General features: G+C 39.6%; 2 protein-coding genes across 30 annotated transcripts in view; one reads left to right on the top strand and one right to left on the bottom strand.

The window, feature by feature from the left end:
• The window catches only part of LOC147368940 (uncharacterized), a 509,652-nt gene that overhangs the window by 92,954 nt on the left and 393,348 nt on the right, over nucleotides 1-23,350 (bottom strand). The window lies entirely within an intron of this gene.
• The window catches only part of CTXN3 (cortexin 3), a 32,359-nt gene continuing 30,404 nt past the window's right edge, over nucleotides 21,396-23,350 (top strand). For 5 of the 25 annotated variants that reach the window (XR_015166986.1, XR_015166976.1, XR_015166970.1 and 2 more), the window contains exon 1: nucleotides 21,402-21,596. The gene's annotated coding sequence lies outside the window, so the exon portion shown is untranslated. Of the gene's footprint in view, nucleotides 21,597-23,350 lie in introns of all 25 variants that reach the window. The other 20 variants (XR_015166973.1, XR_015166975.1, XR_015166972.1 and 17 more) reach the window with 11 other exon arrangements.

Raw genomic sequence — 23,350 nt, 5'->3', positions numbered from 1 at the left:
GCTTTCTCTATCAATTCACATACATAGAAAATGGGTGAATAGAGTTTCCGTTGTGGAAATAAATGAAGACCACCCAAATGAGATCAAACAAAGTCTATTGCTTCAGGGCTTACTATAACAAGGGAGTTAGCCACCATCACTTGCGTTTGGCAGATACTCAAAGTCAAGCAAAGGCAAGGGAAAACTTTACAGTGGAAAAAGGGAAGGCTGCAGGTATGCCCTGACTGGAGGCTTTTGGCATGAGGAGGCTGTAGGCAGACTAACTAGAAGCAGGACACCCAATATGATTGGTTAGGGGTGAATATCTGGCTTTCTCCAGCTGGTCTGAAGATGGAAATGGGGGTAAATTAGGGAAGATGTCAATTAACAATCAAGTCTTAGTTATTTGGGGCCAGTTGCCACAAAGGTAATTTAATTTGGGGGCTGACTGCTGCAGGTTGTGAGTTAGAGTTCTATTTTTATTGATACTTACAACCTGGCTGTTTAGTCTGTACAGAGTCTCTCACCATAGGTGATTATATATTCATAAGGACTTTTTCCGTATCCTGAAATGGATCCTATTTTCTATTGTATACCACAAACAATAGTTTCCCTCAGAACACTGATTTTCATGTTGGAGTTTTACCTTTATATATAATCAAAGTTTTTTCTTTATGACTTTGGGAATTTGTAGCTTTACTATGGCAACCCCCTCCAGTACTCTTGCCTGGAAAATCCCATGGGCGGAGGAGCCTGGTGGGCTGCAGTCCATGAGGTCGCTAAGAGTCAGGCATGACTGAGCAACTTCACTTTCACTTTTCACTTTCATGCATTGGAGAAGGAAATGGCAACCCACTCCAGTGTTCTTGCCTGGAGAATCCCAGGGACAGGGGAGCCTGGTGGGCTGCCGTCTATGGGGTCGCACAGTCAGACATGACTGAAGCGACTTAGCAGCAGCAGCAGCAGCTTTACTAAGAAGGTCAGTTCCTTATAAAATCACAACATATGCCTCCTAAATTTCCTCTTAATATTATTATAGTTTAAAAATAACTTTGAAATCTAGATAAACTTTATTTTTACATTGAGTGTAAAGAGGAATTACAGTCCAGGGAAAATTATGAGCCAAAAATATACACACACCCCAGCATTCATTGCAGCACTATTTACAATAGCTAAGACATGGAAGCAACATAAATGTCCATGGACAGATGAATGGATAAAGAAGATGTGGTACCTATATACAAAGGAATATTACTCAGTCATAAAAAGAATGAAATAATGCCATTTGCAGCAACATGGATGGAATTGGAGATGACCATACTAAGTGAAGTAAGTCAGACAAAGACAAATATCATACAATATCACTTATATGTGGAATGTAAAAAAATGATACAAATGAGCTTATTTATAAAATAAAAATAGAGTTACAGACATAGAATACAAACTTATGGTTGCTGCTGCTGCTGCTGCTAAGTTGCTTCAGTTGTCTCTGACTCTGTGCGACCCCATAGACGGCAGCCCACCAGGCTCCCCCGTCCTTGGGATTCTCCAGGCAAGAACACTGGAGTGGGTTGCCATTTCCTTCTCCAATTATTCTCTTCACTTGGTTTTAATTTATTTCTTTAAACTTAGATCACTGAAAAAATTACTTTCTAAATTTCAATTTTCATGGGCTTTTTTCCCCTGTGACTATTTAATACAGTTATTGCGTCATAATACAAGACTGTGATTTGTATGATTTCTGTTTTTTGATTATTGAAGCTTATTTTGGTCTAAACCACATCAATTTTTATGAAGTTCTTATTATTAAAAAATAAAGTACATTATTTATTTCTTGGATAAAACATAAACACATGTTCAATCTATGATAAACCTTGATTCATAGACCTAACATTTCAGGATGCTATGCAATATTGTTCTTTACAGCATCAGACTTTACTTCCATCACCAGTCACATCCACAGCTTGGTTTTGTTTTTGCTTTGGCTCCATCTCTTCATTCTTTCTGGAGTTATGTCTCCACTCTTCTCCAGTAGCATATTGGGCACCTACTGAACTAGGGAGTTCATCTTTCAGTGTCCCGTCTTTTTGCCTTTTCATACTGTTCATGGGGTTCTCAAGGCAAGAATATTGAAATGTTCTGGCATTCCCTCCTCAGTGGACCATGTTTTGTCAGAACTCTCCACTGTGACCCATCCATCTTGGGTGGTCCTACATGGCCTGATTGATAGTTTCATTGAGTTAGACAAGGCTGTGATCCGTGTGATCCATTTGGTCAGTTTTCTGTAATTGTGATTTTCATTCTGTCTGCCCTCTGATGGGTAAGGATAAGAGGCTTGTGGAAGTTTTCTGATGGAAGAGACTGTGGGGGAATCTGGGTCCTGTTCGGATGGGTGGGGCCATGCTCAGTACATCTTTAATTCAATTTTCTATTGATGGGTGGGGCTGTGTTGCCTCTCTGTTGTTTGCCTGAGGCCAAACTATGGTAGGGGTAATGGTGGTAACGCCAGCCTCCTTCAAAAGGACTTTTGACCACACTGTTGTATTCAGTTCCCTAACCCTGCAGCAGACCACTGCTGACCCACGCCTCTGCCGGAGACTCCTGAACTCTCACAGGCAAGTCTGGCTTGTGGGGACACTGCTCCTTTCTCTGGGTCCTGGTGTGCATAGGTTTTGTTTGTGTCCTCCAAGAGTCTCTTTCCCTAGTCCTGGGGAAGTTCTGTAATCAAATCCCACTGGCCTCCAAAGTCAAATTCCCTGGGAGTTCTCAGTCCCTTTGTTAGATCCACAAGTTGGGAAATCTGTTGTAAGTCCTAGAACTTTCTTAACAATGCAAGAATTTCTTTGGTATTATTGTTCTGCAGTTTGTGGGTTGTCTGCTCCGTGGCTCTGCTGCTGCTGCTGCTGTGTCGCTTCAGTCGTGTCCGACTCTGTGCGACCCCATAGACGGCAGCCCACCAGGCCTCCCATCCCTGGGATTCTCCAGGCAAGAACACCGGAGTGGGTTGCCATTTCCTTCTCCAATACATGAAAGTGAAAAGTGAAAGTGAAGTCGCTCAGCCGTGTCCGACTCTAGCGACCCCACGGACTGCAGCCTACCAGGCTCCTCCGTCCATGGGATTTTCTAGGCAAAAGTACTGGAGTGGGGTGCCATTGCCTTCTCCAGCTCCGTGGCTCTATGTTGTGGCTAATGGCAACCTCCTCCCAAGAGGGCTTATGCCACCTGCTGAGTGTCCCAGGTCTGCTACAGCTAGAGCCCCTGTCCGTGTGGCAGGCCAGGAGATGGCAAGAGTGAACACTGACATTTTAGGAATCAGTGAACTAAAATGGACCAGAATGGGCATATTTAATTCAGATGACCAGTATATCTACTACCATGGACAAGAATGCCTTAGAAGAAATGGAGTAGCCCTCACAGTCAACAAAAGAGTCCAAAATGCAGGACTTGGGTGCAATCTGAAAAATGACAGAATGATCTTTGTTTGTTTGCAAAACAAGCCATTCAGTATCACAGTAATCCAAGTCTATGCCTCAACCATTAATGCTGAAGAAGCTGAAGTTGAACAGTTCTATGAAGACCACAAGACCTTATAGAACTAACACCAAAAAAAAAAAAAAAGTCCTTTAATTTCCTTCTCCAGGGGATCTTCCCCACCCAGGGATTCAACCCAGGTCTACCCACAATGCAGGCAGATGCTTTAACCTCTGAGCCACCAGGGAAGCCCCTTTCATCATAGGGGACTGGAAGCAAAAGTAGGAAGTCAAGGGATATCTGGAGTAACAGGCAAATTTGGCCTTGGAGTTAAAAATGAAGCAGGGCAAATGCTAACAGAGTTTTGCCAAGAGAATGCACTGGCTATAGCAAACACTCTCTTCCAACAACACAAGAAATGACTCTACACATAGACATCACCAGATGGTCAATACCAAAATCAGATTGATTACATTCTTTGCAACCAAAGTTGGAAAACCTCTATACAGTCAGCAAAAACAAGACTGGGAGTTGACTATGGCTGAGATCATGAACTCCTTATTGCCAAATTCAGACTTAAATTGAAGAAAGGGGGGGAAACCACTAGACCATTCAGGTATGACCTAAGTCAAATCCCTTAGGTTTGATTGATGATTATACAGTGGAAGTGAGAAATAGATTTAAGGGACTAAATCTGATAGACAGAGTGCCTGAAGAACTATGGATGGAAGTTTATGACATTGTACAGGAGGCAATGACCAAGACCATCCCCAAGAAAAAGAAATGCAAAAAGGCAAAATGATTGTCTGAAGAGGCCTTACAAATAGCTGAGAAAAGAGAAGTGAAAGGCAAAGAAGAAAAGGAAAGATATACCCATCTGAATGCAGAGTTCCAAAGAATGGCAAGCAGAGATAAGAAAGCCTTCCTCAGTGATCAATGCAAAGAAATAGAGGAAAACAATAGAATGGGAAAGACTAGAGATCTCTTCAAGAACATTAGAGACACCTAGGATACATTTCATGCAAAGATGGGCACAATAAAGGACAGAAACGGTATGGACCTAACAGAAGCAGAAGATATTAAAAAGAGGTGGCAAGAATACATGTGAAAACTAACCAAAAAAGATCTTAATAATCCAGATAACCATGATGGTGTGATCATTCACCTAGAGCCAGACATCCTGGAGTGTAAAGTCAAGCAGACCTTAGGAAGCATCTCTATGGACAAGGCTAGTAGAGGTGATGGAATTCCAGATGAGCTATTTTAAATCCTAAAAGATGCTGCTGTTAAAGTGTTTCACTCAATATGCCAGAAAATTTGGAAAACTCAGTAGTGTCCACAGGCCTGGAAAAGGTCAATTTTCATTACAATCCCAAAGAAAGGCAATGGCAAAGAATGTTTGAACTATCACACAATTGCACTCATCTCACACACTGGAAAGTAATGCTCAAAATTCTCCAAGCGAGCTTTCAACAGTAAGTGAAGCAAAAATTTCTAAATGTTCAAGCTGGATTTAGAAAAGGCAGAGGAACCAGTAATCAAATTGGCAGCATATGCTGCATCATAGAAAAACCAAGAGAGTTCCATAAAAACATCTACTTCTGCTTTATTGACTATGCCAAAGCCTTTGACTGTGTGGATCACAATAAACTGTGGAAAATTCTTCAAGAGATAGGAATACCAGACCACCTAACCTGCCTCTTGAGAAACCTGTATGCAGGTCAGGAAGCAACAGTTAGAACTGGACATGGAACAATGGACTGGTTTCAAATTGGGAATGGAATACATCTAAGCTATATATTGTCGCCCTGCTTATTTAACTGATATGTAGAATACATCATGCGAATAGCTGGGCTGGATGAAGCACAAGCTGGAATCAAGATTGCTAGGAGAAATATTAATAACCTTAGATATGCAGATGACACCACCCTTATGGCAGGAAGCAAAGAGGATCTAAAGAGCCTCTTGATGAAAGTGAAAGAGGAGAGTGAAAAAGTTGGCTTAAAATTCAACATTCAAATGACAAAGATCATGGCATCCAGTCCCATCACTTCATGGCAAATTGATGGGGAAACAATGGAAACAGTGAGAAACTTTATTTTCTTGGGCTCCAAAATCACTGCAAATGGTAACTACAGCCATGAAATTAAAAGATGCTTGCTCCTTGGAAGAAAAACTGTGACAACAGCATACTAAAAATTAGAGACATTACTTTGCCAACAAAAGTCCATCTAGTCAAAGCTATGGTTTTTCCAGTGGTCATGTATGGATGTGAGAGTTGGACTATAAAAAGCTGAGCACCAAAGAATTGATGCTTTTGAACTGTGGTGTTGGAGAAGACTCTTCAGAGTCCCTTGGACTGCAAGAGATCCAACCAGTCCATCCTAAAGGAAATCAGTCCTGAATATTCATTGGAAGGTCTGATGCTGAAGGTAAGATCCAGTTCTTTGGCCACCTGATGCAAAGAACTGACTCATTGGAAAAGACCCTGATGCTGTGAAAGATTGAAGACAGGAGAATAAGGGGATGAGAGAGGATGAGATGGTTGGATGGCATCACTGACTCAATGGACATGAGTTTGAACAAGGTCTGGGAGTTGGTGAATGACAGGGAAGCCTGGCTTTCTGCAGTCCATGTGGTCACAAAGAGTTAGACACAACTGAGTATTTTAACTGAACTGATGATAAACCTCAAAACCTTTGTACCCTTATTGTCTTAAATATAAATAAGAAAGTTATGTTAAATCTCTGTCTGATATTAGATTGTCAGTTTTCTCTTTGAACATCTAACAGCTTTTGGTTCATATTAAAGCAATGTGATTGTGGAAATTTTCATGACTACTATAACGTCTTGGTGGATGTCACATCTACCTTGAATGCCTCTTTCCCACTGTTGTTGTTGTTTTGGTCGCTAAGTTGTGCCCAACTCTTTTGTAACTCCATGGCTCCTCTTTCCACAGTGTTTCTCAGGCAGGAATATTGGAGTCGGTTGCCATTTCCTTCTCCAGGGGATCTTTCAGACCCAAGGATCGAACCGGGGTCTCCTACTTCATGGGCAGATTCCCCACTGAGCCAGTTGGGAAGTCCCTCTTTCCCAATATTGGATGGAAAATTCATAATTGGGAAGTAATAGGAAATTAAAGAAGAATGTGACTAGACTTAAAAAAAAAAAAAAAAGAAAACTTGGACAGAACTTGGACTGCTAATCTCCTGAAAACAAAACATCTCAGTGATAAAGTCCTTCTGTTTCTGAGAAGCAAAAAGCCTCTCCATAAGACTATTCTCGATCAATACAGCTGCAATGCTGCCCAAGAGTCTTCCCTCACTTGGTGTTTTTGCTTCCACATAGTCCATTGCCCATTTATTTACTTATTTTTAGACACTCAGGATCCATCCTTAGGAAGCCATGAAGATGGCTAGGCTTTGGTGTCTTGGCAATATTCTTCCTTTTAGGCTCTTACTGTTATGTATTGATTGTATAGGTCAGGCTTTCCAGTTCTAAGTACTTCATTCTACGTTCTTCGTACTATCTTTAGATGAAAATGTTGAGGAAAGAAAAAAAAAAGTGGCTGCCAAATAGCAATTAGATTGCTCTCTGAGTTGAGATTTCATGCATTCAGTGAAATGGTTTCTGATTTCCACTGGCCTACAGATCTGTTTTGTAACTATCAAGTCTGGAAACCCCTCTTAATTCCAAAATGATGTGATTTCTAGGTAAAAGCAAGAGGTATGACTATACCAGGGGCTGGGAGTACCATAATCACCTGTGCAATATTATAGGACAGTCTAGTTATCACTGATTTTTTTTTCTTTTCAAAAGAGGAAGTCAATCTGTAATTAAATTTCTATAATGTTAGCTGGCTTCCTATGTAAACTAACAAATTCTGAAAACCCACTTATTTGTCAGACTGTGTGTCCTGGTTTTTTATGCAAAAGATGAGGTAGTGTAAACTACTCTGAAGAGTAGAGAACACAAAGAGCCTGTAGTTCAGTTCAGTCCCTCAGTCTTATCCAACTCTTTGCGACCCCATGAACCGCAGCACGCCAGGCCTCCCTGTCCATCACCAACTCCCAGAGTCCACCCAAAACCCATGTCCATTGAGTCGGTGATGCCATCCAACCATCTTATCCTCTGTCGTCCCCTTCTCCTCCTGCCCTCAATCTTTCCCAGCATCAGGGTCTTTTCCAATGAGTCAGCTCTTAGCATCAGGTTGCCAAAATATTGGAGTTTCAGCTTCAACATCAGTCCTTCCAGTGAACACCCAGGACTGATCTCCTTTAGGATGGACTGGTTGGATCTCCTTGCAGTCCAAGGGAATCTCAAGAGTCTTCTCCAACACCACAGTTCAAAAGCATCAATTCTTCGATGCTCAGCTTTCTTTATAGTCCAACTCTCACATCCATACATGACCACTGGAAAAACCATAGCCTTGACTAGATGGACCTTTGTTGACAAATTAATGTCTCTGCTTTGTAATATACTGTCTTGGTTGGTCATAACTTCCCTTCCAAGGAGTAAGCATCTTTTAATTTCATGGCTGCAATCACCATCTGCAGTGATTTTGGAGCCCAGAAAAATATAGTCAGCCACTGTTTCCATTGTTTCCCCATCTATTTGCCATGAAGTGATGGGACTGGATGCCATGATCTTAGTTTTCTGAATGTTGAGCTTTAAGCCACCTTTTTCACTCTCCTTTTTCACTTTCATCAAGAGGCTTTTTAGTTCTTCTTTGCTTAGAGATGGAAATACCAGACCACCTGACCTGCCTTTTGAGAAATCTGTATGCAGGTCAGGAAGCAACAGTTAGAACTGGACATGGAACAACAACTGGTTCCAAATAGGAAAAGGAGTACGTCAAGGCTGTATATTGTCACCCTGCTTATTTAACTTGTATGCAGAGTACATCATGAGAAATGCTCGGCTGGAGGAAGCACAAGCTGGAATCAAGCTTGCCGGGAAAAATATCAATAACCTCAGATATGCAGATGACACCACTCTTATGGCAGAAAGCAAAGAAGAACTAAAGGACTGGGAAAAGTCAGTTTTCATTCCAATCCCAAAGAAAGGCAATGCCAAGGAATGCTCAAACTACCGCACAATTGCCCTCATCTCACACAATAGTAAAGTGATGCTTAAAATTCTCCAAGTGAGGCTTCAGCAATACATGAACCATGAACTTCCAGATGTTCAAGCTGCTTTTAGAAGAGGCAGAGGAACCAGAGATCAAATTGCCAACATTCGCTGGATCATCGAAAAAGCAAGAGAGTTCCAGAAAAACATCTACTTCTGCTTTATTGACTAGGCCAAAGCCTTTGACTTGTGGATCACAATAAACTATGGAGAATTCTGAAAGAGATGGGAATACCAGAATATTTCTTCAAGGATTAACAAACATCTTGAGAAGAAAACACCCCCCAAAAAAGACCATTAGAAAATGGTAGAATACACTCAACTGCTAATTTAAACAGCATTGTCTATAAACTTTCTGGAAGTTCAGAGAAAATTTTTTAAATTTAGATATACCTTGATTACTCAGTATAAAATTTTTTGTTTTAGACAAGATGCCTCTCCCCATCTCCATAACTGAAAGCAGACCAGGTAATTAAAGGAGTCTGGGAGCGAGTAACATCCTCTCCCTCAGCTTGGAATTTCAACCTTTCCCAGCTAAGTGTAAGAAAAAAGCCAAGCCTAGATTTACTGAGTGCCAGCTACTTGCCAAGTGCTTTAATGAAAATCTCCAGTTTTACAGACAACAAAACTGCAACTAGATTGTTTCATGCCTGAGGTTATTGAGCTAGGAGGCAGCAGGGCCAGTGTTTTATGAGTCAGAGCTCCCGATCCTTCAAAACTGAAATCATGCCTTTGATGAAACCACATACATGCTAATGAATGCATCCCACTCATTATTTATTCAGCCAGTTTTTTCATATAAATGGTTAGAAAGCAGACATTTTATCTTTTTTTGCAAACAGCATGTTATCTTCCTGAGGAATGTGCTCAGGTAAATCTTCTTGAGATCATTTCATAAACATTAGAACCAGGGGAGGAAAAGGATCCTCAAAATCCCCTAGCAGGGTTGCCAGATTCAGTAGATAAAATACAGGATATTCAGTAAAACATTAGGGATATCCTTGTGCTGGAAACATCATTAAATTATTTACTTGAAATCTGTGTTGAACTGAATATCCTGCTTTTTATCTGGCAGCCTCATTCTGAAGCCCCCATTCACAATTTCATCCTTCTTCTCAAAATGGCAGATTTTTCCTTGTTAGATATTTACCCTTATTTTCTCTCCTATAAGCCCTATATAAGAGAAAAGCAGATGGGAAGAGTGGCAATTAGGTGCTTATCAAAAGGAGAATTTTGTTTCGATAATTGAGTCATCAGCTCTCTGTGCATGGTGTAGAAACTGTAAATTTCATCCCTAATTCCAAAAATTTCTGACTAGTGGCAAAATCTTTTAAATGACTTTATTAAATGAAAATTGTTCTGTTTTACTGGTTAAGGGTCTTAGAATATTGGAAGGTAGAAGGGAGACCTATGCCACCTATGCGTGCGTGCGTGCTAAGTCGCTTCAGTCGTGTCCAACTCTTTGTTACTCTATGGAGCATAGCCCACCAGGTTCCTCTGTCCTTGGGATTCTCCAGGCAAGAATACTAGAGTGGGTTGCCATGCCCTCCTCCAGGGGATCTGCCTGACCTAGGGATCAAACCCCCATCTCTTATGTCTCCTGCATTGGCAGGTGGGTTCTTTACCCCTAGTGCTACCTGGAAAGCCTTATACCACCTACACCATGCATTAAACTTGAAATTTTATGTATATTAAGCTCCAACTTAAAGTTTTTTTTTTTTTTTAATACATTTCAAGAGACAATTTTCCTAATTTCCACATATTGCAGAGTCATGTTGGTGACCACAGTCTCTGATGGATGGTTGGTTAATTAAATGATACAAAATCAATCTGGAAAACTTCCCAAGAATCTGTGGTCAGTTGGCGGTAAATACACATGGGAATCTTAGACAAATTCACTGTCAAGACCGCCACAATGAAGGTATTAAAATTCATCCATGGTTCTCAAACATAAGGAAAACAACTGAATGTGGGTGAACGTACAGTCTCTGGAAAGATGACCTTCTTATTTTCAAAGGATAAAAACTTCATCAAAACCTTGAAAATAGTTTCTGAACATGATGGAAAACAGAGCATGGAGAACATGAAACAAGACAGTAATTGAAGAAAAAACTCCAGTTTTGGTCAATGTCTACACAGGGGAATTTTTAAAATGCACATGTCACTCCTGGAAGACAAGTTTTATTGTACTCATGACATGTTCCTGCACAATGTTTTAGATATTTCTCTATTAGTTATCTCTGAGGGATGTGTAGGAATGTAAAGTTGATAGAGATTGCAAGGTGACCTGCTCCGGCTCCTCCCAGGGTAGCAGGGAAAAGGCAGTTTTAATCACGGCTTAATGGAGAGGTGAAGGTGGGAGTGGGAGATGGAAGCACAAATACTTATTTATAAAAGTTTTAAAAGTAATTGCTACAAAGTTCCACTGAGAGAGATTAAATGATTTTCAAAATCAGCCACTCAAGTATCTCATTTACCAGATATTTTTTCTTAGGACTTCATTAAGATCTCTTTGATTACATTGTGAAAACAATGAATACATCATTCTTTTAACCTAAATTATAAGATAGTTTCTCCAGAGAGAGGTGCTTCCCTCCAGCTTCAGATAAGGGAAGGTGGTAGGGATGGACCCCCCCAGTCGTGGTGGGATCCCAGTGCTCTGAACATCTGCACTCACTTTGAAACATAATTCAGCATTTTTTTTTAAACACTCCAAAGAACAAATCCAATTCTGCAGTACATGACAAGTATTTCAGGTGTTAACAGGATTTAGTAGGAATGTAAGAAAGCAAACTGACCTTGTCCCCCACCCCCGCCACCCCGCTCCCAAAAAAAACAAACAAAAAGAAAAATCCAAACAATAGAAGTTCACGTTAGGTATTTTACCATTTCACCATAGTTTCTCTCCAGCTGCCTCAAATTTCTGCTTTCTTTCCCCTTCCGCCTCTCAAATGTTCCACTTTTTGGAGGAATACTTCTCTCACCCTCAGCTAGTATATCCCACTCAGCAAAAGAGCAGCCCTATGGACAGAAGGGGCTTCCCTTGTGGCTTAGCTGGTAAAGAATCCGCCTGTGATGCGGGAGACCTGGGTTTGATCCCTGGGTTGGGAAGATACTCTGGAGAAAAGAAAGGCTACCCACTCTAGTATTTTGGCCTGGAGAATTCCATGGACTGTATAGTCCATGGGGTTGCAAACAGTCAGACACAACTGAATGACTTTCACTGTCTATGGACAGAAGGATCCTGGAAACTGCTCTCCTACTGACAATCATTATCACCCCAAAACCCTTGGGATCTCATGTCCTATACCCAGTCACTTTTCAAGTATTCTTTAAGCAAGTTTTTTCCTTTGTGATAATGTACCTCAAGATGGCCCCCAATGATTCTTGCCTCCTGGAATTCACTCTTCTTATGTAATCTCCACCTACAATGAATCGTGGCTAAATTACCATGGCCCGTATGACCAAGAGAATCTGGTAGAAGTAACTGTGTATGACATCTGAAGACAGGTCTTAAAGTCATTGTAGATTTCACCTTGGTCTCTGGATAATTCACTCTGGAGGAAGTCATGCCTCTAGGACACTCAAGCAGCTCTGTGACTTAGCCCATGTAGAGAGAAACTGAGGTCCTGCCAACACCAGCATCATCCACGCTGTCAATCATGCTAGAGAACTTTCTTGAAACTGATGACAAATGTCTTGACTGACATTGAACTAAAACTCAGAAATCCAAACTCAGAACCACCCAAACTACCACTGAATTCTCAATTCACAAGAACTATCAGAGAAAATGCTTATTACTATTCTAAGTGACTAAGTTTTATAATTTGCCTTTTGAGACTGTAAAATAATAAGAAATACATATTGGTCTCAGCCCTAGTTCGTGCTAATATTTGCTGTTTGATCTAGTTCCTGACACAGAGTTCCTAAAATATTTGTAATTTCCTAAGTGACAGATCTTATGATCTAATGAGATGACTCTTGGTGGGCTCCTGGGTGGGGACTGGTCACCAGAAAGACCAAGCCACGATTAGAAGCTTAGAACTTTCAGCCCCAGTTCCCATTCTTCAGAGAGGAGACAGAGGCTAAAAACTTAGTCACCGATCAATCATACCTATGTGATGAAGTCTCCATAAAAATCCCTAAAATATGGGCTTTGGAGAGCTTCCGGGTTGGTGATCACATCCATGTACCAGGATTATGGTACACTTGACTCCACAGAGGATAGGAGCCTCTGTGCTCAGGATCTTTCCAGACATCATCCTAAGTACCTCTTCATCTGACTGTTCATTTGTATACTTTGAAACGTCCTTTGTAATAAATTGGCAATATTAAATAAGCCATTTTCCTGGGTTCTGTGAGTCACTCTGTTAAGTTATTGAGCCCGAGGATGGGGTCATGGGAACCCTGATTTGTAGCTGATCAGACAGGAATTGTGAATATCCTGGGATACCCACTACTTGTGACTGGTGTATGAAGTAGTCCTGTGAGACTGAGCCCTTAACCTACAGGGATTGCATTAAGCTAAGCAGTTAGTGTCAGAATTGCTTCATGTGGATAACCCAAATGTTTACGGTCAGAGTGTTTCCTATTCAACAACAATGAATAAGCAATGTATTCTTAATGCAGACAGTGATTCTAATTCTAACTCAGTTTTGAGGTATTAAGAATGCCTCGGGATTCACAGTATTGGATGACTTCTCTATTTCTTATCTTCCATCATGTTTTCTTAATAAATCAATATGGAGAAATACAGAAACTGTTACCCTGAGTTTCTAATGGATTAATTATTTAAAGTATATTCTATTCAGACCTAAAGACGTTAAAGCATTATAGCAGTAGCTCATCTGAAGCCAAGAAAACTAGATTCTCCTTTTTTCCAGCTCATGGTCTTTGGCGCATTATTAATCTAAGACACAGCTTTTCCACCTGTAAAATATGCAGAGTAATCACAAGTATCTCACAGAGATCTGAAAGAATGAAATATAATAGTACATGTTCTCTGTACCCTGCATGGCTTGTAGTGAATGCACAAGAAATGTTGGCTATTATGGAGCTGCTGTCCATATTAAAAGTATGTCTGTTCTGAATACATTTAAAATGGAAATTTGGCAGATAAAGGATAGAAGCTCGAACCCAAATCTTGCCAGCATCTTATTTTTTGTTAACAATGTTAACCAGATCTGAATGACTTCCTGTTTATCTAGACTAGTTCACAGACAACACACTGACACTGTGAGCTTGGATGTTGTGGAATGCTAATCATTTCTAACAATGTCAACTCGGGGAAAGCACCAGCTGGAGGAAATTTAATCAGGGATATCTTCCACATTTTATGTTACAGTCTACCTACACTTAACTAGTTTGCATAGAGAAATCTTACAGTTATAGAATATTCATGAAATATTCTTAAACCTCTCCTGCTTCATGTCCTGGGTTTATCTATTCCTCCATCACACACACATACACACACACTTAATCTACTCAGAAATCATTTATTGGTTGATTTATTGGTAATTGTGATGCTCCCTTAGCTAGAAGATGACACTGATCATGAGATTACTCTGTAAATGGGGAAGAGAAACAGATGGTTCTCTCAAAAAGAGTTGAAGTAGCAGAAAAAAAGGGAAATTTAAAACTGTAATAGAAAACGCCAACTAGAAAAGTCATAAATAATGAAAATATGAAAAACACGGGAAGCCATAAGGAAAGTGAGTATTTGCTTGGTATGAAAAATTAGTACAGAATTGACTCAAGGGCAAACACTATATAAGAATTTCTTATGCCTGTCAGTAGAACTTACATTTCATCATCTCCCTTAGCCAATGATTAACAGCACTAAAATGAAGTGAAAGTTTAGCTTGCAAATACCTTTAAACATTTACCATAAACCTCATAACCTTACTGTTTATAAACATTGGCTTAATTTAGGTTTGCTGGCTCTTTATCTTCAGCATTGGAAATTGGGGAAAAAAGGCTATGTATTGAGAAATCAGTTGATTAACTGGGTCCCCAGGTAAATAGGGGAGATTACTGCTTAGAAGACCCTGGGCTATCACTGAGACAAAGTTTTCCCATATGTATACAGAAATCATATTATCTGTTCTTCCATCATATCTGAGCAATGAGTCAGTCAGTGACTAGATCTGGTCCACGAGATGTAAATACACTCCTCATATTTATTACTTTAAGACAGCAAATTTCAGATGAATTCCACAACAAAAATGGGGAGGCCAAAGAGGGAGCAGTGATCAGAGTTTAGACCATGAGTTCTCATCCTGAAAACAATAACTTAGGTGAATTGACACATATTGAATGCTGAGTGCGTAAGTGCACCACTGGGCTTCCATCACTCAGATAAGACTCAGGAAGTTCTCCTTTGGGAAGTCTGAATAGACTAGGAGACCTAAAGTCACTGACATCATAGTTTTTTGATAAATGGCCCACCCAGATAACATGATAATGAAGTTCAAAGTCAACAAGTCTCACACACATGCTCAGAGCTTCCAACTAGAGAAGTCTTCCAAGATGGAAGATAAAAACCAAAACAAATAGGGAAAACACAATAAGGCAGGAAAAGAAATCAGTGAGGAATAAGATATCTTCCAAAGCCTATTCTATATATTCCAGGGAATTAAGAGACGTTAGTGCATCCATGAATTGAAAACAAGATACTAGGTAAAAAGCATTCAGTAAACCAAAAAAAATCTTTGGAAACTGAAAAAAGATGATGGCAAAAATTATAAACTCAGTGGAAGAGTTGAAAATACAGCTGGAGAAATAGATCAGAAAGTAGAAAAAAAAAGATAAAAGTGAGGGGAGATAAGAAATTTAGAAAACAGTCTACAAAATATAATACACAACAATATATATTCAAAAAGAGCAGGGACAGAGGAAATTGAAGGTAGGAAATCATTGAGAAAGTAATTGAAGACATTTCCCTACGACCGAAGGTCATGAATTTTCAGATTAAAAGAGTTCATGGGAGGCTTAAACAATGAATGAGAATAAGCTTATGTAAAGTACATCAATGTGAAATTTCAGAACTGGGCACAGAATAGATTCTCAAAGATTCCAGATGGAAAAGCAAGTCATACACAAAGTGTTAAAAATCACATTAACTCTGTAAGCTAGAAGAATCAAGAAATTCTTTAAAATTCACAAACAGTACTATTTCCTATGTAGAATTTAATACACAGCCAAAATATCAATCAAATGAGAGGAGAAAATGCAGATATTGTCAAACATATGACCCATTCCCCACCCCGCCCCCAACCCGCCCCCCGCCTGCCAGAAAACCATTGGAAGATGTGCTCCACTGAACTGAGGAAGCAAATCAAGAAGGAGGAAAACATGGGATACAGGAAACATGGAATTCAACACTGAAGAGAGGCAAAGGAGTCCCTGGAAAAATAGTGAGGAGGGATTCCAAGAATGCAAGGTCAAAGTCTCTACTGCCAGCTTTCAACCCTGAGAGGAAGAGACAGATATAACGGAAGTCAATGAAACCACTGTATTTATTGATGAGATCCATGATGCGATAATTAAAAATTATGACTTCCACTAAAAATTGCTGTCTCTCTTTTAATCAAAATCTTGGTAAGAGCCTGCAGTTCCCATAAATGAATGAAGAAGAAAACACATGAAAACTCCCTGAACATGACTGAATCTGCTTTATATCCCATTATTTAGACTCTATTCTATTCTTCTATCAATAAGGATTGAGTATCCTTCTGGTAATATGTTGATTGTCCCTTTTTAAGAAGTCACACTAATTTTGCATCATAGAAGTAGGGAGTGTATCAGAAGCACTCTCAGCAGGAAATCTGAGGGCTGGGAAACTCTACCCTTTTGCAGTAGTGGGTAAGAACAGGGTCCTTACAGGACAAGGCGTGTAACTCAGTTTTCCTTTAAGGAATCCCCTGTGGTTTATATGGAGAACTAAACTGAAGTGCATAGAGTCTTTGTTTTTACATGGTGGCCACTGAGGCTTTCTATATAAATTTGTGCTTTTTCAGTTCAATCCTGGAGATTGTGTGATTGAGTAATTCATCACATGGTTTATTCCAAAAATATGCCCCTACATTTATTAATCCTAAGACCTAGGTTTTCAGTGATTTTATTTAAAACATGCAGTTATTGAATTGTTTTGGTATATCTTGTTGTAAATTAATGTTACTCAATTTAACTATAGTTGGTTGTTTATAATATGTATTTAGAATGATAGGAGAATTGAAAAATATCCTTCACAAAATTTCTTAGATGAAATACTGCTTTTTCTCTCTGCCTCAGCACATCAGGAAGACATGCGATGGTCCCATTAGAAACAACAGCTCCCTGTAAGTAGAACCTGCCTCTATATCTACCCTGTGGATATATTCTTTTCTCAGTTGACTTTGATCCAAGTTCTCTTTCAGACAACTTGAACATTGCTGTCAAAGTTAATCTATTCAATTTATTAAAGTCTTCCCTCCTTATATTTGTATTGGGATTTGACAGATGAAATAGTGATAACTAGTGGGAATTACCGAAATGAAAATGTTTACTTCTGTTTATAGAAGTTACTAATGAAGTTCAAGGTACATTTTTGTTTTATTAGAGGAAAAATCCTTTTAAGTAAATTTTCACATGATTGGGAAAGATCAGAAATATTTCAGTTTCATTTTACCTGAATTAATTGCTTAGAGAACTTGTATTTTCCCCCATAACAAAGTAATTCTTGTGTTTGTGTTTAATGTCTCAAATCCTAACATCAGATTTAAAAGATGTATTTCTTAGCCGATATCTTCTGTGGTTTATCCTCAAGAAAATATTATTTGTCTTGAGTGATTCTGCATAGTCTCTTTGATTTGTCTTGAAAACGTGTTCTCTAATCCTTTTTATTTGCTTGAAAATAAATAATGAAGAAAAGACCACTATGATGCTATCAGACAGTAACTTTCACAAGCATACGAATTAAAATAGATATTGAACTTTGGTTTTAAAGACACAAGAGTTTTTTTAATACAGTCTTTGCATTCATCCAGCAAAACACCTACCTTATGTACAATTCAGTATTTTGAGTATCATTTGGTATTTCCAGAGTTTCTGAATATTACCTTTGAATCTTATGTTGTAAATTAAATTTAAAAAATCACACAGTTGGTTATATAACTTCTAATTATAGCCCTGAGATATGCAAAATAAATGCAACTTATCTTTTAATTCTGAACTCAGAATAGAATGGCTTCTGTTTCTCATTCTGCCTAATACAAAAACTTTATCTAGTTACTTCTAAGTAATCTGTGTTACTCACAGATTTGTTCTCAGTCTCTTGGGTAAATATTCAGTCAGACCCAGGGTTTCCACCTTCTCTCCAGGGTCAAACAGTGTTCAGTGGTGGGATTGAGAGGAGCAAGTATTTTTCCTCCCAGTGGGAAAGACACCTGAGCATCTCACTAATTTGAGTACATGTCCTTGTGTGTGTGTGTCCTTGTGTGTGTGTGTCCTTGTGTGTACACTCAGGGAGCAAGATATCCCTGCTGCGTGCATGACTTTGTTGTTAGCACCACTTTGGATTGGGTTGTAAAGGGTAGTTTTATGAAATGTTATATTTTGGAATACAAATTATAAATCTAATTTAAAAATCCCAGAGCATGGAAGGTAGTTGAGGAGATTTCAATTTTCTTGTTGCCCCTTAATTGGGAAGTTCCAGGTTCATCATGGAGGAAGAAGCTGAATGACCCCACCAATTTTAAGATAATTTGACTGATCAAGATACATATTGATGTGTATCTATACATAGATTCAGAGAAGGCAATGGCACCCCACTCCAGTACTCCTGCCTGGAAAATCCCATGGATGGAGGAGCCTGGAAGGCTGCAGTCCATGGGGTCGCTGAGGGTCGGACACAACTGAGCGACTTCACTTTCACTCTTCACTTTCATGCATTGGAGAAGGAAATGGCAACTCACTCCAGTGTTCTTGCCTGGAGAATCCCAGGGACGGGGGAGCCTGGTGGGCTGCCGTCTATGGAGTCGCACAGAGTCGGACACAACTGAAGTGACTTAGCATAGCATAGCATACATAGATTTACATATTTGTGATTATATATTGTATTCACACTGTATTTCTATCATTTGAACTGATGGCCTTTTTATTTGTATCCCTGTATTATATGCTTGAAAATTTTCAGATTATGTGTGTATATATCATACACTCACATGCAGCAATTAATGCTCTCCATTCTAACCTTTTCCCTATTATTCAAGATATTTAGGTCAAATACATTCTTGGAATACAACTGGTCTGAAGGAAACTTTTGTGAGACTCCTGTGAGTAATCTTTTCACTTCCCCATTACAGTGCTGTGAAGTCCATGAATGAAGTGTTATACGATTCCCACTTGTCATCACACCTGAACAGTCGCGCCCACTCGTGTAGAAGTCTTTCTGATAGGAGCTGTGATGCCTGTGACATTCCCTCCCTGGCCTCTGCTGCCCTTTTCAGCGTCACCGCTCCTCAGGCCCTCCGAGTCCTCTGAGGATCTATGGTGTGGCTCAAACAAGAGTGCATTGTGGTCTTCCCTACTTTCATGTGTGTGCCAGTGGACCTACAGAAAAGAGAGTGAGACTCGGAATAACACAACCACACAGCAAGTGCGCAGCCAGTCAGCCACAGTGGCAGATTCCCTGAGGAGCTGTAGCCTCATCTTCCAAACTACACTGCGAATGTCGGTGGCAAGAGGTGACCTACTCTGTCCCACACCCCAGCATCTCAGGCCTTGAGGGTTGCTCATCAGATTTTACCCAGGAGAGCAAAAGGGAACATTATTAACACTGTCGTGCCTTGATGGACCTTTTAAGGATCAAAATCATGGAGAGAGGTGGGACTTCAGGGCCTTGGGGGGTGACAGAAAATTTCCCTTTGCCATCCTGTTGGAATTGAGGGCCTTGAGATATAATAATCTTTCTCAAAATGTCCATTTTGCCTTCCTGGCCTAAAAATATAAATCATTAGTGTTCTATGCAAAAGGGACCTATTCTATTCCCCATAATCAGAAATCTAAAGGTTTATTTGTCAATTACTAATTGCATGTAGATTAGAGTTTAATTGTATACTGAGTCACCCCAATATTTTGGCCACCTGATGCGAAGAACTGATTCATTGGAAAAGACCCTGATGCTGGGAAAGATTGAAGGCAGGAAGAGAAGGGGATGACAAAGGATGAGATGGTTGGATGGCATCACCGACGCAATGGACATGGGTTTGAAAAGGCTGTGGGAGTTGGTGAAGGACAGGGAAGCTTGGTGTGCTGCAGTCCATGGGGTTGCAAAGAGTCAGACACAACTGAGCGACTGAACTGAACTGAACTGAGTCACTCCCACCTGGTTAGTACAGGTAGAGTGGTAGTTAGAGTGAGCTGTTAGAGTGCCACAGTTAGAGTGGTTGCACCCGTAAGCTGGCAGGGCTTCTGTAAGCATTACTTGATATACTATCTGTGAATGAGTCTGAGTCCCTTGACCCCAGGGAAATGTGAGATAAGCCTGGATGAAGGCTGCTTCTATCCTGTTGTTACCCACGTCTCAGGGACCTTAAAGGGGTCTAGGTGCACTCAGTGGCTCAGTCATGTCTGAATCTTTGTGGCCCCATGGACTGTAGCCCACCAGGCTCTTCTGTCCATGAGATTTCCCAGGTGAGAATACTGGACTGGGTTGCCGTTTCCTACTCCGGGAGATCTTCTCGACCCAGGGATCAAGGCCACATCTCTTGCATCTCTTGCATTGGCAGGTGAATTGGAGCCACAGTCAATTGTTAGCTCTGGTCTCTGGCCCTCGTACCAGGCCTATGGCCCCCCACATTCTGGTAAAGTATTCATAAATGACAGCAATACTGTGAAAGTGCATGCTGTTTTTTCTTTTAGATTTCCATGAGCCTCTCTGTTTATGTCCCATGCCTCTATGAACAGTAAACAAGCCTGAATAGATAAAAGTATCTTTAGAATTAGGAACAAAGACAGTGTTTCCTAGCAGATTGCAATATTGTATTGCCATGCACAAGGCTCAAATTTTCTTTTCTGCTCTGCGAGGCATTTTGCATCCTTACATGGTGAGAGAGAGAAGAGTGAGGGGAAGACTTGTATGCTCTTTCAATTTTAGTTTCTTCAGCTATAAAGTGATTACTAAAATAAGTGCCTTTTAAATGAATCTGTGAGAATAAGTGAGATATTGTAAGCAATAAATGGTGAATTCCAACAAAAATATTCTCTAATCATAGAAGTTAGTGAATATAATTAAAAATGTGAGGAGCCACCCCCTGTAAATATCTGATAAATATTTATGAAATGTAGTTATAGCAATGATGCTTCTTTTTTTAGAAACATTTCTAAATTCTTCCTGAAAACTGAGATCTATATGAATATGTGTTTATGTTATGACCTTTTCCAAAAAAGAAATTATTACTTGCATCTGGGGAAAATCTAAACACAAAACTTAGTATTTGTTTATAGGTCTTTCCTCATTGTTAACCATATGTTTATTTAACAAAAAAAAAGTATTTTGCCTTCATTAAAATTTTGGGGGCTCATAGTAATTGAATAGCAGTGACTCAAGTTCAATTAATATTTTAATATTTATATTTGTGATAAAGGCAAATGGTTTTGTTTAGCCTGATACTTGTTTGCCCTTTTATTTACAGAAGTATATATATTGAACCTTGACTTACGATTTTTCTAACTGCTTGCTTCTCTATGGTAATTGTCTACTGTTTAGTCTTTAGCTGCAGTACAACTTAAGCAATATTTGCTTAGGCGTATATTAGAGACCACATGCAGAAACATGTTAACCAAGCCTGGCTGAAATATGAGCTGGTTGGTGGTTTACTTGCTAAGTTGCATCCAACTATTTGCAACCCCATGGACAGTAGTCCACAGGCTTCTCTGTCCATGGAATTTCCCAGGCAAGAATACTGGAGTAGGTTGCCATATCTTTCTCCAGGGGATCTTCCGGAGCCAGAGATTGAATCTGTGTCCCCTGCACGGTAGGTAAATTCTTTATCCACTGAACCACTAGGGAAGCCCAAAATATGAGCTACTTGAAATGAAAATACATTTTCCTTTCTCATTGCAATTAATGACCTAACTAAGGTTGAGTCACTTAAAGAAGTAATTTTTTTAAACTAAGTTTTGATGTTAGAGGTATAAATGGTAAATCAACTATACTTCAATTATAAACAAAGAAGTTTAAGTGGGTTGAAATTCATGAATTGACTTATCATGCACATAAGTCCATGTATAGCTTAAGCTGTCTAGTAGGATGTAAATTAGGCACAAGGATAATATCTGATGTTAGAGGACCATAAATCCTAGGACAGGAAATCTAACATGTATGGAGGGTGCTTGGGTTTTCATCCACCTTAAATGCCCTAAGAATTGTTCTGATAAATGTTGAGGAGAGCCAAATGATATCCAAGTTTATTACAATTTGTTAATTCTAAGATTTTTCCAACTGGAATGAAAGTATTCTACAGTGCTTTCATGTTACCCAAGTTTTAGAGGCTCTGAGACTTGCAGATAGGCACTCATTTGTATTAATAACTTCTAGATGCAGGAATGTGATTTTTAAAATGTTTATAGATTTGAAAGTAAAATGATTTTGTCTTAGGCCTTGCATTAGCTCTCTCAGAGATCTTGCTATTTATTTGGAAAGAATATGTTCATGGTGATCAGGACAGAAACTAGCAGGAAATTTTCTGAACTGGCACTGAGCCCATTTCTTCCCTGGGCACTAGATAAACTCACAGCACAAGTCATCAGCAGAGTTCAGTGTGTTAAAGATGTCCAACTGAAACCCAGAAGCCCCATGCAACTCTGAAGCAATCTCTTCATTTCAAGGTTTTCTCTTAGGTTCAGAAGGATGTAGCCTTATTTGAACTACACTGAAAATGCTCTTCAACCCTAAGGCTATCACCAGAACACATTAACAAGCTGGAGATTTCTATTTGTATTTGTTTTTCCTCTTGTCTGTGATGAAGAATGATAATGGGGTGAAGCCATTACTTCCATTAACATTCATGGCTGATATCCCATCATTTCAATTCTAATAATCATGGTGAAGATCCAGCAGCCTCTTGAAGCAGTGCTGAGCAGGTTCAACTGTGACCCAAATTTTCAAAGTAAAACATAAAGGCAATGTTTTCAAATAACTTATCAAGAAATGTTTTCCCAAATAGCACAGTCCAATTTCAGCAACTCTTTTTTTTATTTTATTTTTAAACTTTACATAATTGTATTAGTTTTGCCAAATATCAAAATGAATCCGCCACAGGTATACATGGGTTCCCCATCCTGAACCCTCCTCCCTCCTCCCTCCCCATACCATCCCTCTGGGTTGTCCCAGTGCACTAGCCCCAAGCATCCAGTATCCTGCATTGAACCTGGACTGGCATCTCGTTTCATACATGATATTTTACATGTTTCAATGCCATTCTCCCAAATCTTCCCACCCTCTCCCTCTCCCATAGAGTCCATAAGACTGTTCTATACATCAGTGTCTCTTTTGCTGTCTCGTACATAGGGTTATTGTTACCATCTTTCTAAATTCCATATATATGCGTTAGTATACTGTATTGGTGTTTTTCCTTCTGGCTTACTTCACTCTGTATAATAGGCTCCAGTTTCATCCACATCATTAGAACTGATTCAAATGTTTTCTTTTTAATGGCTGAGTAATACTCCATTGTGTATATGTACCACAGCTTTCTTATCCATTCATCTGCTGATGGACATCTAGGTT

Source organism: Bos grunniens, chromosome 7 (genome assembly GCF_055505025.1).
Source record: "Bos grunniens cultivar Pamir isolate PY7600 chromosome 7, Bosgru_T2T1.0, whole genome shotgun sequence".
In the NCBI taxonomy this organism is placed as follows: domain Eukaryota; kingdom Metazoa; phylum Chordata; class Mammalia; order Artiodactyla; family Bovidae; genus Bos; species Bos grunniens.
Note: the sequence above shows the minus strand (reverse complement) of the source record. Positions and strands in the feature narration are given on the sequence as shown.